The sequence below is a fragment of the Mesocricetus auratus genome, unplaced genomic scaffold, assembly GCF_017639785.1.
Source record: "Mesocricetus auratus isolate SY011 unplaced genomic scaffold, BCM_Maur_2.0 Super-Scaffold_100041, whole genome shotgun sequence".
Lineage (NCBI taxonomy): Eukaryota > Metazoa > Chordata > Mammalia > Rodentia > Cricetidae > Mesocricetus > Mesocricetus auratus.
Genome location: NW_024429218.1, coordinates 5,079,496 through 5,091,908, shown reverse-complemented (window position 1 = coordinate 5,091,908; position 12,413 = coordinate 5,079,496).

Genomic DNA, 12,413 nt, shown 5'->3' with positions numbered 1-12,413 from the left:
TTAAACATAAAAAATCTATCTTCAATGAAAATATTCCAAAAGAAAAGGGAGAGCTGGAGATGCAATTTGATCTGAGGTACGAGGTCCAGAAGATGCCGTTGGACTCATGACATCTGATGCATGAATTCTTCAAGTCTGAGATCAATGGGAAAGAATCAGGATGCAAAGAATAAAAAAGCAGAAGAATGTGTGGTAGAAGGACCGGCTCAGTGTGTGACTGGATGGGAAGCAGCTCAGTCAAGAGCAGTGACTGGACAGATGGGAAGCTGTGTCCTTCCTGAAGAAGGATGGGCTTGCAGATGCTGGTAACATTTGAGAAACTCGTGTGTGTGTGTGTGTGTGTGTGTGTGTGTGTGTGTGTGTGTGTGTGTGTGTGCACCTGTGTGTGTTTGTGCTTGTAGAACATTGTATTAAAGTTTGATCGGTTGGTTTTCAAGTATTGACAGGAGTTGGAATTTTTTTGTTTGCTTTTGATTTTAGATTTGCATCAAAAGACAGATTACTTTGAACAAACAAAATCCTTTCATGGTTGCTTCCTTTAACAGAATAGAATATTTGAGTCTACAGTATATTTCCTCCACATGAGAATAGCTTCTTCTAAATGTTCAGGAAATTCTCCAGTTGTTACTCAAACAGAACTTATTTTTAATGATACTATTATTATTATTGTTATCTGTTATTTACATCCCGACAGCAGTTTCCTCTCCCTCTTCTCCCAGTCCCTCCTTGAATCTCTCCTCTGCCCCTGTTCATCCTACATCCCTATTCAGAAAGGGGCAGGCCTTTCTGATACCAAACATGGTATATGAAGTTGCGGTAAAACTAGGCATCTTGCCTTGTATTAAGGCTGGGCAAGGTGACGCAGTATGAGGAATAGGGTCCCAAAAGACCTCAAAAGAGGCAGAGACACCCTGTGTTCCTACTGTTAGGAGTCCAACAAGAACACCAGGCTACACAACTGTCACATATATGCAGAGGGCCTAGGTCAGTCCCATACAGGCTCCCTGGTTGCCCCTTCCGTCTCTGTGAGCCCCTTGTGAACCCTGATTAGTTGATTCTGTGAGTTTCCTTGTGGCGTCCTTGATCCCTTTGGCCCCTATAATCCTTCCTCTCCCTGTTCAACAGGACTCCCTGAACTCTGCCTAATGCTTGGCTGTTAGTCTCTGCTTCTGTTTCCATCAGTTGCTGGGAAGATGTCTCCCTGATGACTACTGGGCTTGGCACCAGTCTGAGTACAGCAGACTATCACTAAAAATCATTACACTGTCTTTTGTTTCTTTGCCAGTCATGTTTGGTTCTCTCCTAGGTCTCTGGCCCATCCAGACTCTGGGTCCTGGTGCTTCGGGCAGTTGGTCACTCCCATAAGTTCTGTGCCACCGTAACCAAAGCTCATCTTGCAGGCAGGACAAATTGTAGGTGGGAAGTTCTGTGGCTGGGTTGGTATTTTATTCCCTCCACTGGAAGTCTTGCTGGCAGAACTTATTTTTAACTGGCATACAGAAGGACCATTGGGGTTTTTTGTGTAATACATAGAATACTCATGTAACGAGTTTTTTGAAGATATTCACCCAAACAAAAAGCATGGGAAACAACCTACCTTCAGGGGACTCTAGCATTGAAGTAGCCAAAGAAGACATATCAGGATAAATTGAAAATGTGCTGAAGACTCAACCTTTCAAACTAAAAAGACGGTTCTAGATACTCAGACAGCTTGGTTTGGAAACTCTCAAAGCAGGCACAGCAGAATTCAAACCCTTATCATAATTTAAATACAATGCTTTATTTGAGAATCTCCTGAAAATCAAAATTGGTCACTGCCAAATCCCGACGCAGCCAAGGAAGCTGCTTGGCCCTCCCCCTCCTCGTGTTTTATTCAGATAAGCAAGCCTCAAAGAGAGCATCAAGGCTTCTTAGTCAGGAACTCCTTTACAGAAAGTTGAAATGTACCAAAAGCAATGGTTCCAGTATTATCCGAGATGGCTCGCAGACATGCCAGCACAGGCTTAGTTAGGGGGTGCAGACCTGCTGACATAGACAGGTGGTTAGGTGACTGTTGTGATGCAGATTAGACTGTTGACCTGCCTGCCTTGCTGTGCGCTCTTCCATAAACGTTTTTGATGTTTGGGCTTTGTTCAGCAGAAGGCAGGGAATAACCTAGTCTCACAGTGTCACCCCAGCATGCACTATGTGCTATAACCGCTGGTAAACAGTGCTCAATAAACAGTTTCAGACTCCTTCAAAACGGAATAGAGGACTTCGGTCCTGGGTTAGCCTTGTGACTTTCTGGTCCAAAGACTTGTTGATATGAGGCTTTTCCTGGGCTGTAAGGAAAATTAAGTGATGAGTGAGTCCTGCCCAAGGCCTTCGTTAACTGAATTGAATGTAACACACAAGCAAACAAACAAAGAACTCCAAACCTGGCATGTGGCTTATTTCGATGATGGAGTGTCCCCCGCTGTTTCTTGTCCTTCTTGCTGTTAACAACTGTATGTAATTCATACTCATGTCGGGTCTGGAAATTCTAGGACTTGTCAAATTGTTCATATATTGAAAACAGGTAGAAGCAAGGTGCTTTATAAGGGTTTATTTGAAGACTTGGTGGAGCTTGCCCAAGGCAGTGAATTTGCTTGACTATGTAAACCGTAATGGCAAATTTAGAATTAGGCGTGGTCGTGGTGTCTGTTGTCATTTTGCTTAAGACTAGAAATGAGAAGTTAGAAGAGGCCAAAGGAGGAATACGAGCCCGGGTGTGGACAGAGAACAAACCATGGGGAGCACGCTAACCTTAGTTTATTATAGCAGAGGGAGACCTAAGAGGGGGAGACAGACAGACAGTGAGAGAGTGAGTGAGCAAGAGAGAAAAGAGAGGATTAGAGAGAGATAAGAGAGAGCGACCACATGGAGGTGGTCCCTTAAAAGAGGAAGCCCGCCTGCGCATGCGTACTGGGTCATTATGCAGCCTCGTAATGAGTGACTTGGCGACATTATGTGCGTGCCCCGCCCGTCGTCGGGGGCGGGGTCAGTGTGATGCGGGAGTTCCTACAGTATCTACAACAGTTTCAGAGAGAATCAATCAAGCTTGGCTTTTCCAATGTACTTGGCAAACAAGTCACAGTGACTTTTCCTACAGATCCACGCTGTGGAAAGTAACAAGCCCTCCTGCCTCTTGGAGGAAGACACTAATTCCGTTCATACCAGCCCTCCCAGAAAAGCCCCACCACATACCCCTTCAGGGCAGGATTCAACAGGAATTCTAGAGATATCCAAACCACAGCAGTGTCAGCTCCAGTGACACCCACACTTAACCATCAGCTTAACGTGGGCTATGGTTAAAGAGGCAAATGAATTGGTAATGATAAATTAAGATTTTACAAAAGTGCGATTGATTTTAGTAATAGATACAAAGAGAGAACTCCACACTGATATATTTTTCCCCATACTGGAGGATTTCTTACTTCTCAGGAGTGATTCTTATCTTTCTTTCATGAATGTGAAAAACCTGGAGCTTAGGATTGCCTCAGGCAAGTAGGCTTGAAGGTCTTCTTGGGATTGAACGAAAGGTAATAATCAAAATCTAGGTCAAGATACTATTTATTCTGTGGAGAATTGTTTAAGTTAATGCTTAAAATTTAAGTCGGAACACATTTTAATCTATGATTCATACCATGCCTATCAGATATTCTTAATGACGGCACACATTGTAATCTTTTCCTGACTACTTTGAGGAATTTTCTAACATCAAGTAGAACAGCCATTAAATTATCATTATAAAGATATCAAGCTCTGTTCATTGCATCTAACTATTTCTCAAGGCACATGGATGAGGTATGTGTCTGAGAGCTTTGGAAACTTCAATATCTCTCTTCAGAGAGAGTGGAAACAAAGAGTCTATGGGAGAAAAGTAAAGAGAATAGGGAAAGAGGGAAGTAGGAGACACCGAGCTCAGTGCCTAATGAGGAACTAGATGAAGCCCCTGGCAGCTTTCAGTGAGAGACAGAGTCAGGTCTCATCTCATAATAGTTACTTTACAAACAAGTGAAAATATGTTTGAGAATGCAATAGCAAGACTGTAAGATGGTGAAGATTGGGACAGAATGAAGATAGTTATTTATTATAAATAGTGTTATGGAAGAAATTAAACAGCCTTGCATGTGACTTATAATCCAGCAAAATCATTCTCATTCATTGTAAATAGCAAATGACCATTTATATTTAAGTGTATGCATTTTAAATACATTACTCTGAATGTGTTTCTTTCCATTTCTCCAACTTATTCCAACAGTTGCTTATGAACCCTGGTTATATATGGAGAAACACACTACGTACCTTCAATGATGTTAGGACACATGAATTTTCAAACTCAGAGGCAGCTGCTCTGCTGATATCCAGAAAAATGACCACAGACTAACGCTGCATTTTCTGGATAAAGAGCTCCCATAGCAAAAAATAAGAACTGGAAACAGCAATGACAAGGGATTAAGAGAGTTAGAAATGTATGCTTACATTAGAGTAGGATAAGAGCTAGAGTTATGTGAGAATAAATGTTAGAGTTATATTAGAATAACAGTTAATGCTGGTGTGCTCTGAAGGCCAGAGATGCTAAGACATTGGCAGCCGATGCCCGAACTCCATGGATAGATATTCACAAGAAAGATCATGTATCCAGCACCAGCATGGAGAACAGGGAGATCACACAGTCTGAGGCACGGGTAGCAACCGGCTGGAGGTTTGTAGGGAAGGAGGATGGGAAGGAACACGGACGGACTAACGGGAAGCAAGACCAGGTTTCTGGATCTGTTTCGTACCTCGGAATTTCCTCTGCCTTCCAGCCATTTTCCTCATAAGACTCACGGTCATAAGGAGACCAGACAGATGTAAGGACTTTTAGCTGCAGATGAATTTCCTTAACTCCCAGTGACTAAATCACCGGGTATTTTTTCCTAAGCAAATGCAGAGCATTTAACCAAATTACAACGGAAGAAATAGAGGTGTGAAGAGAGAGACGACCCTGTCAGCTTTGCTGAGGAAGGTGAGAACAGGGCCGCCAATGCCTACAAAGCGAGTTTCTCTCCAACACACCATAAAAGCCGGACGTCCTCTCCTTGACAGACGAGACAGATCACTGAAATTCACAAGTAAGCTCCAAACTGCCTTCATAGTCGAAATGTCCAACGTTCTCCCTAGCAAAATCAGAGAGAACTAATCTGACCTAATTGATGTGAGTTTTACCCTCTTGCATTTCCTCTTTTATTTCTTGTGAAGTTGCTAATGAGTGAAATGGCCAAAAAATCAGAAAGAGAGAGAGCAAAGGGTGTTGAGAACGCAAGTGACTAATAATCCCCATGTAACAGTCTCAGCTTGGTACATTCATCTGAAGAGCAAAGGTTTCCTCCATGTTCTAAACTCTCAAGAGACCGCAAGAGAAGGGGGACTTGGCAAACGTTTTTCTAGAATTTTCTACAATATTCTTCCAGAATGGGCTGAAATTTCATTATCACAAAAGGCATAGTTGGAAATGAAAATAAGAGTGGTATCGCTGGTGAGTTTTCTCTTCCCGTGACTCTGTGTCTTTTCTTCCTGCTCACCAGACAAGCGTCTAAACACGGAGAAGAGAACAGAGGGTGACGCCATACTCCTTCCCAGTTCTTAATGCAATCTGCACATTCACAATCCCTCCCTTTTCTGTCTCCAGAAGCAACCTGAAGTGCTGCTATTCAGTTCGTAGCAATGTAGCCAAAATCCCAGGACAAAGACACTTAAAGGGCAACTTTCTGTCATGCATGTTTGCTCTAAGCCTGTAATCGCAGTACTGGAGAGGGAAGAGTAGAAGGTTGAGGAGTCTGGGGTTAGCTATGTGTCAAGTCTGACTCGAAACCGTACCTCAGGGAAAGAAACAAACAAAAGATGTCAGTTTGTTAACACAGCCTTTCTGCCCTTCTCAGGACTGCGGTCTCCCCCTCACTCCTGGCGTGGTAAGACCCTCGTGCGACCCTCACTGAGCCCATCCTTCCCGAGCGTTTCCACTGCTCCACCCACTGCCTTCCTAACTCTATTCTGTCCTAGCCCTGAGATCTCAAAGTCATTTCCTCCCGCCCAAGAATCTTTGGATGGCTCGACTCATCTCTCTCTCTCTCTCTTTTTTTTTTTTTTGGTTTTACGAGACAGGGTTTCTCTGTATTATTTTGGAGGCTGTTGGTCCAGCCTAGCCTCGAACTCACAGCGATCCGCCTGCCTCTGCCTCCTGAGTGCTGGGATTAAAGGCGTGCACCACCACCACCTGGCATGCTCAACTCATCTTGATTGTCTTCTGGACTACACCTGGAATTAATAGAGGGACACACCTGTGGGGGGGTTTACTTAATTTGAAGTGGGGACATCACTCCTAATCTAGATCTCCGAGATGGGGAGACACTTCTTTGATCCAGATCTTTTGAGGTGAGAAAACTCACCTCTAATCTGGGCCATGCCTTCTACCGCATAATGTATATAAGGGCAGGGAAGAAGGAGGCTCTTGCTCTGGCCTGCTTGCCCTCACTTCTCTAGGAAGTCCATTCCTGCACTGGCATTGGCGCCTGCTTCTCTGGGATTCCAGTGCATACTGAAGCCTCGTGGGCTGAGCAACTACTGGAATCTTGGAGCTTCCATCATAGGCACCCATTGTTGATTCGATGAACTAAGTCATTCTAATAAATCCTCTTTTTATTAGAGATTCATTCTTTAAGTTCTGTTACTCTTCAGAGCCCTAACTAATACGGATTTTGGTACCAGAAGTGGTTCTACTGCAACAGAATATAAGGATGAATTTTGCAAGCCTCTGGAATAGACTTTCCAATTTACTAACACCCATAGTTACCCAAGCATCTCCAGTTACTGAAGCCTCCTGGGGAGCCCTGAGGGTACTGAAAACCCGTGGTGTGAATTATTTTACAAACCTAAGGAGATAAATGCACTTGATAATCCTAATTCACCAATTGTGAGCAGCAACAGATTTGTTGAGTCTGTAAATAAAACTTTTGACAGTTTGTGGAGAACTAAGGAAAATGACAGATGCTGGTTAGCATCTCTGCACAAACTGACAAAGGAAAGGAATGAGCTCCCGGAAAAAATAAACCAGCTTCCACTGTCTCAGAAAATAGAGAGGAACAACAGTGGAGTTAGTGAAGAAACCAAGCCGGGGCTTCAGCTGCACATAAGCAAAGGTTTCTGAGTGTGTCCTGGAAGAGAATCTTCCTCCAGCAGCCACAGAGCTCAAGTTTTAGAAAAATCAAGCCGAAGTCCTCATTATGAAGTTGGCGGAAAATTTAAGTCCCAGCTTCGAGGGCATGGTGGTTAAAGTAAGGGCATTAATTGGTGAAGGATGGGATCCTGTAATATGGGGTGGGGATGTGTGGGAGGACTCTGCCATCCTCTTTATCAAGGGTTTACCTCGCCTGAGGAAGTAGTCTCTCCACACTCTCACACCCAAACCAGCAAGGACTTGTTCTCAAACAAATGCCAGGCAAGATAAACACTGATGACCCCCAGGCCCACCAATGGTTTCCTCTAGACCGATAACCAGACTCCTGGAGGGAAATAGAAAGTATAGTCCACGAGGAGGTGCGCTACCCTACCAGAGAGTTTATTGAGTTTGCGAATTCTTTCAAGCAGAAGTCTGGGAATATGTGTGGGGATGGATCTTAGGATGGTGGGATGCTGGGTGGACGGAGGCCAAACCCAGTCTACAATAAGAGCATCGCTCTCTTTCCTGGCTGCAGAGAGGTATGGATTACAAGAAGGCTGAGCATCAGGGGAGAGTAGAGGCCAGGTTGTTTCTCTAAGTCTGTGCATTTCTGCCAGAATTGACATTCCCTTTTTCTGTCTCTGTTAGAAAACAGGGTGGCAGATCTCTACTTTATTCATTGGGGGAGGAGGGAGAAAGAAAAAAAGGCTCTAGTTTCATATTGTTGCTGAACTTGGTACAAACTCTGTTATCAGAAAGAAAGAAAATGGACAGATCTACTTTACCACTGGAATACAGTCCAGTACCTACCTTATTTGTGCTTCAGCCTAACTTACTGAACATGAACTCAGGGTGGACGTCCATGGCTTGCACAGAGGTTCCCAATGAGAAGAGAGATGTGAAGTGGGGGTCAAAGTTCAGCCCATTTGCTTCTGTCTGTCTTCTGCCTTGTCCAGAGTAGCAGTTCCTGGAGGAAAGGATGGCACATTTTATCACACAAGTGAAGGCTTTCTGCCTGTGCCTGGTTTCACATGATGGCTCTCACCATGCTGGTGAAGAACCTGTTTTCTCTGAGTAGTCTGTCCAGAGAGAAGAGCCTCAGTAGGAAGCCAGAGCCCACCTCTATAGCACTTTGGTAACCGTATGGATAATGTCCACTTTTAGTTGACAATGGTAGTTGTAAGCTTTTTAGTTATAGATTCATTTCTTCCAAACCACACATCCAAATAAGAGCTGCTCTGCCTAAATTCTGCATGGGAACCACCTGGTTTTCCTGTTTCTCCAAATTTGGCTTCCTGTGCACTAGGCTGAAGAATCAATCTTCTCTAAGTTGTTTTTAGTGAAACATCGAGTTGTTTAAAAATACAGCAACATAAATCTGAGAGGTCACCACAAGTTTCTTCTTGCATTGCCAAATGGTTTCCCTTTCTCCAAATGCACAAGACATAACTTATGCCTCTCTTCCTCCCTGGAAAGTCAAGCCCTCACAGTTATCTCCCTGATGTGGCACCAGGCTGAGGATTCAGAAGTCATCACCTTGTTATTTTGGTAAGTAATAGAACAAGTGGCACTCATTGTTCTGTGTGGCTTTATCAGGACCTTCTCTTCCCTTGTAGTATTGGGCCTTCCTGGGTGACAGGTATGGACATTCCAGCTGCCAGAAGTACACATCTGCACATAAGCCAAGACCACAGCCTGACCGTGCAGGTGTTCCAGGTAAGCCGAGACCACAGCCTGGCCGTGCAGATGTTCCAGGTAAGCTGAGACCACAGCCTGACTGTGCACGTGTTCCAGGTAGCCACGATTACTTTTGCCTTTCCATGCAGTCAAAGTCCTTCTCTGCATCCTATGCGGAAGTGGTTCACTTGCAGAAGAGACTTTATCCTCTGAGTGGTCATTATTTTAACTTCTGGCTTATTCATCGATTCAACATCCCTCTTGTTCTGGCTTTTGTTTTAAAATAAATGCTCATTTTTCTTTTCTTTTCCAGGTTATGAATAATTTGTGTTTTATATATATATTAAATTGTGTAAGTCACGGTACCCAGATATTTGGTCAAACACCAATCTAGAAGTTGCTATGACAACATGTTAGATGTAGTTGATTTCAACATTTAAATCAATACATTTGAGGAAAGGAAAAAAAAACCTTATAGTCAGGCAAGAGCATTTGATATGTATTGCAGGAGGCAGCCCAAGATGTTTTCTGTCAGTGTACTTTCAACAAATTCATGGTCCACAAAACTTCCATGGGAGGGTGTTTCTGCCAGCAAGCAATTCTTCATAGAAATTTCCTGGGCATCCTATAATTAAATTCAATTTTGGTACTATCTACCTATAGTTACATTTAGACCCTACAGGTTAAGGGCTCAGTTCTCTCCCCACTTCAAGTGCCAATTATAACTCTAGAGCATCTGGCCAATCAGATACCAGTTGGATGTTCCCACAACACTCATTCAGGTTTAGTCCTTTGCTAGAATGGCCAAAAAGCCCAGAGAAATAATTCATTTAAATTCACTAGATTATGAAAGGGTTACAGACAGGCACGGTGATGCACGTGTGTAATCTCTGCTGCTTGTCAGGCGGAGGCAGAAGGTTTGCCAGTTCAGAACCTGGCTGGGTTCAGAGCCATTCTGGAACTCAGAAGACCCTACCTCAAAATAAATACATAAAGTGAGCTGGAGATGTGACTCAGCAATGGTAGAGTGCTTGCTTGGTGTGTGAAAGAGCTTGGCTTTAATCTTCAAGACTGCTAAAAATGAAGAAATGAGCAACAACAAAAACCTAACAGGTGCCTGCTCTCTCACAGTGGGTGTGCGTGTGTGCGTGAGAGAGAGAGAGAGAGGGAGGGAGGGAGGGAGGGAGAGAGAGAGAGACACACAGAGAGAGAGAGAGAGAGAGAGAGAGAGAGAGAGAGAGAGAGAGAGAGAGAGAGAGAGAGAGAGAGAGAGAGAGAATAGCAAAAGGAAATTGGAGTGCAGCTGAGGGGACCTATGCAGAGACTAACCCAAGCAGGAAGGGCTGTGCACTGGTTTGTTCTTAGTACCTGGGAGGAAGCTCCCCAAAGCCAAGGCTGTGGGATTCCTATGGGGCACCACCACAAGCATTATTATTATTCAGTCTTCAGCTTTCCTCTTCCTGAGGCTGAAGGGTGGACCTGATGGCTCTCTCTGGTGGCCTGCAAGTGGCCTCCTGCCACAAAGATACTTCAGTCTCTTTGGTAATTCTGAGGCGTTGGGAGCTCTGTGACTGTTCTGTTCTGACAGAGTACTCTCCCTTCATCCCTCTCCCCAGGAGTCTAAGGAGCCCTAGACCAGGAGCCAGGATGAACAGCAACCAAATCGGGTATGAGAGCCAAAGTAGAGACTTGTAATCTGACACCATGTTCCTGCACATGCAGCATTCCCATATGCCCCAGCACCCATGGGCTCTGTTTCTCTGGAGAACCCCAACTAAAGCTCCACTTCTCAATTCTGGCTGGGCCTACCCTCTTCCGTGTCATTGCTTACCTTTTTTATTCAAATAGACAACCAATGGAGGCCACGCCAACATTTTTATGCATTGTATGAATATAAGAATCTCTTATTAATTACTGCTGATTAGCCAAAAGGCAAATATTTAATTAAACCTTGAGAGGTAATGAAATTGCACATGAATTATCTATCTAAGAGCACACAGGTCTGTGCATTTCATTACAATGCTCTAACTAATAATTACATCTTCCATACCCAGACTTTGTTAGCATGGGTTTTTTTTTCAGGCGTGTTTCTCTGGCGGGGTGGCCCCTCACCCCCTCCCATCCCTGCCCCCACTAAAGCCGGGTGTTTGTTGACTTGAACGTATTTTGTAACTCATCCATGTCCGTCTCAACTTCACGGGCTGGCGTGTTGTTGATTGTCTTTAAGTGTGTACCCTCAGTGAGTCTCTGAGTTTGACATATCTGAACTCATTTAAGAGATACAATCACATGCTACATACTCACGTGTTGGGCAACAATAAACTACATATGCCACATTGGTCCCATAATGATAAATCTTCTAGTGATATCTTAGCTTTTGCAAGCATACTATTATGTTTGCACAATAATAACATTGCCAGTCTGAATCCCTTAGACTGTAAGTAGGTCTTTAAGCAAAATATAACTTTATTTGATATTGTATGTCTCTAATTATGCATGTTATTTTAACTGTATAATATCTTTAAAGTCTTCTAGTAGAAAGTTGAGATCAGCATATTGAAAATATTTTGAATGAACAACTCAAAAGGATTTTTAGAAGAATAATTCTCCAGAGAAAGATCCCTAAATTTGTACTGGTTCAATGCTTCAAGTCCGATATTCTGTTGTTTACTTTAGATATGCTTTGCCAATCTACTTTGTACAGTTAAAAGGCAGAAAATAATACTTCATTTTTTTGTGTTGATCTGGGACTGAATTTTGCTGTGTAGCTCAGGCTGACCTTAAACTTGTGATCCTGTTCCTCACACTGGCATGCTGGGATTATAATTCATGAGTCACAACCCCCATCTGTAAAAACTGGTTTTATTGTCTCAGCTGTCATTCACCTCTGCATTTGTTTATTTCCTGTGAGTGTCTTCGATGGCGTGGATGTGGGAAGTCAAGAGCAAGCTAAGAGCCAAGCCCTACACACAGTCTTAGCCTGAGCAGGCTGCATTTCAACCACCGGCAAACCTCACCAGCAAAGATGACGTTTTCCACGTTCCCCTTCCTGTCCTCTCGGAGATCCTGGGAAATGTTAACTGATTGCAAGCCTGGACATCACAGAGGGATGGCTCTCTTAACATCTTTGCTGTGACATTCTTCGTTGACCGGAAGCTCAGAGCATGAGCTGCTGGCTTTAATGGTCTTTGTTGGGACGGAAATTCACAACAACCACAGCGAGAGCAAATACACAAATGTGCAAATAACGGTTCATCTCAAACACCAGGAGGTAAAGACTGAAAAGACCCCAATGCAGAAAATACGGTCACTTCCAGAGCAAGGCAAATGCAGAGGGGAACTGCTTCCTGAAGGCCCCCCAACCTGCTGCTGGGAGAAAGAACCGGGGAGCAGCTGAGCCTCCCACCAGCAAGAGTCCCTCAAGTTAAACGCAGAGGAGACTTTGGTTCTGCACGCTGGCCGTTGTTTAGGCTGGGAATGAGGCGTGCGACGGTGAGGTGGATCTCATTCATGCATA